The 7,797-nt window shown below is 37.6% G+C and overlaps 1 protein-coding gene across 1 annotated transcript in view; it reads left to right on the forward strand.

Moving 5' to 3' along the window:
* The window catches only part of LOC125039073 (PIH1 domain-containing protein 1-like), a 23,994-nt gene that overhangs the window by 7,293 nt on the left and 8,904 nt on the right, over nucleotides 1-7,797 (forward strand). The window lies entirely within an intron of this gene.

Genomic DNA, 7,797 nt, shown 5'->3' on the forward strand with positions numbered 1-7,797 from the left:
GGGGTTTTAATGTCTGTGTCAGGAAAATGTAATCTAAAAGGGTGTAAATATGTCTTTGTATTTTATTTCTTGTAAATAAGGCAATATTATGGGCAGGCGACTCATTGTCCGAGTTATTGAAATAAAAGAGGATTTATTCTCATTGTTATCGTTGTTACTGTTACTGCTATTGCAACAACTGATGCTGTTGCTGCTGCTACTACTACTACTTCTACCTCTACCATTACAGTTACTACCGCTACTATTACTACTACTACTGCTACTACAACTATTATTATTATTATTATTATTACTGTCAGTATTACTACAACTACTGTTACTACTACTACTTCTACAATTACTGCTATTACAATTATTTTTACTACTACTACTACACTAAAAGTACTTCAAATATTATAACTGTCACTGCTACTACCATTGATACTACTATTACTACTATCACTGCGACTGTTACTATTTCTACTGTTACTACTACTACCATTAGTATTACTGCAATTCCTAGGATCCAAGGTTAGGCGAAGCAGGCAAGGGGTACGGGCGGAGGGGTCGCAAACGAGGAAAGGAAAAAATCCGGTGTGACCCTATCCTCTTACAGTCATGTCCAGGGGCAGGAAATTAATTTATTGGTATTTTACGGGACACGATAAAGGCTGAGAAATAAGATTTTGGATGCTTGTCTGTTAGGAGTCTGCAAATATAAATAATGGAATCCACATTTTTGTATAGCAAAGATCACAGAATCAGGGTTAGGTAGATGACGAAATTCAAATTGTTTCTTGATTTTTCTGAAGATTAGCAAGAGCATTGTCAGATCAGTGTTCCATATTTGCCGTAAGAAAAGGTTTCCCAAATTTGCCATAAGAAAAAGCAAGGTTTTCCACATTTGCCATAAAAAAACACGATAACTTAGCGCTTGACTCCATATATAAAACCCGACAGAAATCTACCCAGATATAGGGGGGGTAGTTTTGAGAATCGTCCTACCTCCTGTGGGACCTTTTGTAAGCTCTAAGGCTTAGTCATTATTAACGAAAATAATATTAAAATCAAATAACATATAATAAATAAGGAAGACTTTGAGATGCATAATATACATAGAGTATTTTCGAAGTGTCAAGACAGATTTCCACCAAACACATTTGAAACAAGCGTCGCCCAGTGAGTGAGGCTTTGGATGAGAGGGTAATCGTGCAGGGGGAAACAATGCTCTCGTGCACAACTATGCCTCATCCAGACAACGAACTAATTAACATAACATCTATACAAGAGAAATACTAATGTTTGTATGATACAACATTACCTACATTGTGGAATTATCAAAATATTGTTTGTGAGAAATAAAAATCCATACATTCATTTTGAGAGTATTCAATGCTTTCTTTCGAATTTTGTATCCGTGATCTTATGCTCCATTCCATTCTAATCGTACGTGGTACGAAAATGTAAACAAACAGAAAATGGTGCGGGCAATTAATGTTCAATTATGTGTAGTAGTTTCAGCTCAGGGGTCACCCCCCAAACTCATCCCATCTACACCCTGGACAGAGAGGAGAGGGTATTGGAACAAGTTTGCCTAACACTGCTCCAGAGCCCTTCACTTTATTCCTCCAAGTAACAAAGGTTGATTGTTACAAGATTACCTAGAACTTATGGCAACAGTAACATCGTCACTCTCCGATGATGCCATCTTGTGTATCGAGTCACACTCGCCACGTGTGACAAGATTACCTAGAACTTATGGCAACAGTAACATTGTCACTCTCCGATGATGCCATCTTGAGAATCGAGTGAAAACTGCCTGACACTCGCCACGTGTGACGTGCCGCCACCTTGGTGTGAAAGCGGCCTAAAGCCATGAAAACCACCTGACGTCAACTGATGGAAGAATGTGGACTTAGGTAAATCATTTCAGGCTCCCAACTGCTGGCTTATCATTGGCGTGGAATATTACTGCGATATGCAAGTTGCTTTTTTCTGTAATGATATATCGAGATCAAATTCATGCAGATTATGACCGCTGTCATAACGATTAGTGTAGTGATAATGATACTAGTCATAATTATAATAATAATGATAGTAATAATGGTAGTAGTAATGATGATAATAATGATACTGTTATTATCATTGTTGTGGTTGTTACTTTAAGTTTGTGTTTATTTTTTTTAACATTATTACTATAACTTATTATTGTTGTTGTTATTACTATTATTATTATTATTATTATTATTATTATTATTATCATCATTAATATTATAATTATAATTATATTGTTATTATCATTATTGCTGTTTTCGTTATCATTATTATTATTATTATTATAATTTGTTATCATTATCATTATTATTATTCATTATTGTTGTTATTATAATTATCATTATTACGGTTATTATTGTTACTGATTATTGTTATTATATATTTGTTTATATATTATTTCTGGTAGTAATAATTTTATAATGATAATAATAATGATTATTATTAGTAGTAGTAGTGGTAGTAGTATAATAGGCCTGATTATTATTACTAAGGTTAATAATGTTGGTGTCATTACCAATACTATTAATCTATGGCCAATTTTGTTGCTGGTGATATTGTTTGGTTATTAACGTCATCATTATCATTCCTGTTGTTAGTGCCAACGTTAACATCGATTTCTTACCCCATTCACCTTTTTTTTTATCCACTGATCGTTTATTCTGATAATTAAATAATCTTATCAGTGTGTGATTACGTCAGGTGAACAAACGCCTTATCATGTCACCAGAACTTGCCAGATGAAACGCCGAATTGTTGTTGGAAGTTACAGAGTGAACAAAATGATGCAATAGACCCTTTGTGTGTGCTGTCCGTTGGTCTTTTGCTCTTATCTTCCGGTTTAAGTCCTCTGTCTTTTTGTTTTTCCTTTCCCTTTTTTCTTCTTTTTTTTCTCCTTTTCCTTTCTTTCTTTCGTTCATATATACACGTCATTCTACTGATGTAGAATGACGTGTATACGGCTGTATCAGTTATATATATATGTGTGTGTGTGTGTGTCTGCGTGTGTGTGTGTGTGTGTGTGTGTGTGTGTGTGTGTGTGTGTGTGTGTGTGTGTGTGTGTGTAAGTAAGTGTAGTGGCCCGAATGATGTGCCCTACAAATGTATGGTAGGTGGCGAGCTTAGGGTTTAAGGTAGACAACTAAGACGTCTTGACTCCTTTATTGTATAGTAAAGATGGAGTACGACTCCGCCGAGGAGCGAGGTGCTGCTCCTTGGCCCCCCGCAGGGAGTCTGCCTGTCATCTCCTACAGTAGTCTAGAGATGGGTATAAATCACGTGTTTAGCATGTGACAATCGGTGGCGAAGAAAGGTTGTGTTACAACAATACATAGCTCTTGCAGAAAGGGATAGACAACACAACAATGGAATGTCTAGTGTGGCAAGAAGAGACGAATAAACAGGTAAAGCAATGGGCATGCTTACATGCATGGTACAACACTGGAATGTCTAGTGTGGTAAGAAGAGATGAACATTCAGTTAAAGCAATACTCCTGTGTACATACTTATGTATATGTATGTGTGGAGATACGTATATAGCAAACATGTAAGGTTATATAAAATATGTAGAATATGATATGATATAGATATAGCTGGGTCACATAAGTATGTATAAACAACACATATGTATGTGTTTGTGTATGTATGTATGCGTGCATGCATGCATATATGCACTTGTATATATACTATACACGAAAGTATATATTTTTTTACTGAAATTAAATTAATATTTTAATGCGTCCAGATAGAAGTTAATCGACTTCACTTGTTCCCATCGTGAAATATGCTTATCACTGAGGATTTTTACGTTTTCCGTGTTGAAGGAATGTCACAGAACGTGAAAGTGTCCTGCAGTTTAGTTGCAAAAGGCATATTGGCCTGTACGCTGCACGCGACCGAGCTATAGTCGCCATGCTTTTTGCCTGGTCAGAAGCCGATAAACTGATTGGTCGCTATACATTATTCGCTTATTCGTATTACCTTAAAGAATAACAAACATTTGAAATGAGATAATTTCGATCCGTTAGCCCTTTTAAATGTTTAAGCGTGAATTGCATTGAGGTGGAGGTCAAGGATGACAGCATGCTCGAATGCAGCTGTTCCATTAGTTCTATGTGTTTTGTTTATTCGTAGCAAATATAAATAAACATAAACAATGATCAAGCGACTGCTAGCTGAGGACTTGTTGAGATGGTTGGCACTGTCACCCGTCAAGTGGCTGCTCTGCCGACCATTTAACCTCTCCTCTGCATGCGGTCTGTTTATAGGGATTTGCCAAATATATAATTGTTTGACATATAAGTAGTTGATGCAAAATATAGCCGATTGGCTCGTGTGCTTAGTTTTTAGTTCCATTTGTTTATGCGTGTTTATATCTGGCATAAAACATGGAAAGAATGAATGGACTGCGTTGGAATATTATCCTTAACTTCGATAGAATCTGTATGTTTCTTGTTTTGGTATTATTTTACAGAAGAACAGGTCTGATTATAAAAGTGTGAACATCATGTGAATGTGGTGAGCATAGTAGTATTACAGATCACCTCTTTAGCTATGGACAGAGGGCGTGACTTTTTTGCAGTTATGAAATAAGTCACGCCCTCTGTCCATAGCTAAAGAGGTGATCTGTAATGCTATGCTCACCACATAGTGGCAAAATTGTAACATACGGGATAGCATTAGGACCCTGAAAGAGAGAGCGAATCCATGAATTTTGGAAAGTGGTAAAGGCAATTTAGATTTTTAAACGAGAACAGAGAAGATTGTTTGCACAAAGTGTTGTATAGGTACAATTTTCCTTCACACGTCTGCAAAATTTTGTCCAGTTGTGTGTGTGTGTGTGTGTGTGTGTGTGTGTGTGTGTGTGTGTGTGTGTGTGTGTGTGTGTGTGTGTGTGTGTGTGTGTGTGTGTGTGTCTGGGGGGGGGGGGGGGGCATCATCCAAGTTATTACCTGAGCTGCAGTTAGAAGCAATTAAGAGGAGCAATTTGCGATGTAAAATTACTTTTATGTTGCAAATGAACTAATCGCCCGGCCTTGTGGAAACGACCTTTATCTTAATCATGAATAATCTAGGTAACTCACACAAACCGGCATTCCTACGTAACGTCATTACACACTACGTTTGAACGCTTACAGAACGTCACATCTGCCTTTTTTCAGCATTATATGGATATTTTCGTGAATGATTTTCCCTATAACAAAATTCATAGTGACAAATGTAGAAGAGGCATGAATGGCCATTATGTAATAGATTTACGAAACGAAGTTGTGGAGTCATTATCTCATTCATAACTTTTGGTTTTGTTTTTCCTCTATCTATCTCTATCAGCCAACGGAGAACGCATATCACAGAGTTGCTTAGAGATAAGTTTGTATTCGAAAACATATTAATGTATTTTTTTTTGTAATAATGATGGTAGTATTAATGATGAACATGGTGACGGTCATGATAATAATGAAAATGATAATAATAGTGATTATGGTAATGGTATTAATAATAATAACAGTAATGATATTGATAATGATGATGATAGTAAAAATTAGTGATAATGATAATATATAATAATAGTAATAATGTAAAATATATTGATGATAATGTTAGTAATATTGATGTTGATGATAATCTTAATCCTAGTAATATTGATATTGATGATAATCTTAATCCTAGTAATATTGATATTGATGATAATCTTAATCCTAGTAATATTGATATTGATGATAATCTTAATCTTAGTAATGGTATGTTTTATAATGCCTTTGACGACAATGACGCCTTTGATAATTATGAAATGCATGCTATCAGCTCAAAGGGACTACAGCGTGTTTGTTCAGCCGAGCGCCCTCCAGGCTGGGTCTCATGATAAGCGTTGAACTATCGATCCCGTCTCTTATCGTTTCCATTTGGGTGCTGGAAGGGGATTCGATTCGCCATATCGATCTTCTTCTATTCATATCGGCGAGTCAGGGCGAGTCTAGCAAGGAGTCGGAGAGTTATTGGGGTATTTATTTATTAAATTGTCAATTTGTTGAAGTGATTTGTTGGCGGGAATGAAAATTGATCGTGGTTTGGAGTTCCTGGTTGGTTTGTCAGGCTGTTAGAAATGTTTGCGGCTTTATTCATATCCGTTGATTATTTATTTGTTCGTTTGTTTAACTTGGAGAGAGAAAATGCCATTATACAGTGTCGAAGAGAATTATCAAAGTCGTCAGAGGTTAACCCCGTCCATCTTGTGGGTGTTATCGGCAGAGAGATAACGTCACTCATCCAAGCCACTTCGAAATTAGAGAAGGTTCAGGTTAGGTTCTCTAATACTTAATGCGCGCGCGCTCGTGCCCACACTCGCTCGTATGGTATCGATTATTTGATTTCCAGATAAACAACACTGTACAGATCGTTGCCCGTCGTGCCACTGCAGTTAGAATTAGAATTAGAATTAGTTAAATGTTTGTATGATTTTTTTTTCTTTCTTAGATTGAAATGCAAAATTATGTCTTGCCCTTGCCTTTTCGCTCTTAGGCCAATTCATAAAATATTTGCGCCGTAATAAAACAACTCGGGCGGTCTTGAGCAAACCGGTTCAAAGCGACTCGAGACTCCATTGACTGTTCTGCTATCGGGCTTGACTTCACTTAAAAACAACATACAGTTGATATACCAATTTTTGGAAATGGCTATGCCTATACGAGCACGGTGTCACTAGCCTTCTGTTTATTTTTCTGATATAAAATCCCCTTTGCTAAGAGAAGTTACCCGCAGGTTTAAGGAAATCCTGTTAATTACATATGTCTGTAATGAGGTGATACTGATAGACATAGTGTTCGAGAGACGACTGAGAAGTGAAACATCTGTGAGTCGCAAAGCGGGTTATCTTTAACGTTTAGTCTTATACGATAAAATATAAAAAATATGTAAATATAGCTTAAGATAAACCGAGTTGTCAGTTTAATCGATCTTGTTTTTTTCCTTTTTTTTCTTTTCTTTTCCTTTTTTATCCTCCTGTTTCATATTCAGATGACGGGAATGCACTTTAGATCCGTTGAAGATTTCTTACACAGTTGAGATGCGATGTCACAGTGACTCAGCACGTGTGGAGGGGGTCGGGTACTAAAGAAGCGCGTCGATTTCTACACTTTCGGGGGGATCGGACATCCGCCTGTTTTTTTTCGCTGTTGGAAAGGGGTGTGTTATTGTTTGGGTTGCTGTTTTTGGGTGATGATTGTTGGTGTTTTCGTTGGAGGTGGTGGTGTTATTGTTGGTGTTGCTGTTGGTGTGGGGAGGGATTGTTTGTTTTTGCTGTTGGGGGGTGGTTTTTTGTTGGTGTTGCTGTTGGGGGGGTTGTATTGTTTTGTTGTTTTCTGTGGTTTGGGGGTGATGGGAAGTTGGTGTTGTTCTTTTTGGGGGGGTGAGGTATTGTTTTGGGTGTTGCGTTGGGGGGATTTTTTTTGGTTTTGGGGATGGGGATGTTGGTGTTGTTGCGTTGGTGGTGGTGATGGTATTGTTTGGGGTTGTTGCGTTTGGGGGTGGGGTGGTATTGTTTTGGGGGTTTGGGGGATTTTTGGGGGGTTGTTGCTGTTGGTGGTGGGATGGATGTTGGTGTTGTTGCGTTTGGGGGTGGGGATGGTATTGTTGGTGGTTTGGTGTTGGTGTTGTTGTGTTGGGGGTGTGAAGGTATTGGGGGTTTTGCTGTTGGTGGGGTGATGTATTGTTGGTGTTGTTGCTGTTGGGTGGGGAGATTGTTTTGGGGGTTGTTTCTGTTTGGTGGTG

This window comes from Penaeus chinensis, chromosome 26 (assembly GCF_019202785.1).
Source record: "Penaeus chinensis breed Huanghai No. 1 chromosome 26, ASM1920278v2, whole genome shotgun sequence".
NCBI classification, from domain to species: Eukaryota; Metazoa; Arthropoda; class Malacostraca; order Decapoda; family Penaeidae; genus Penaeus; species Penaeus chinensis.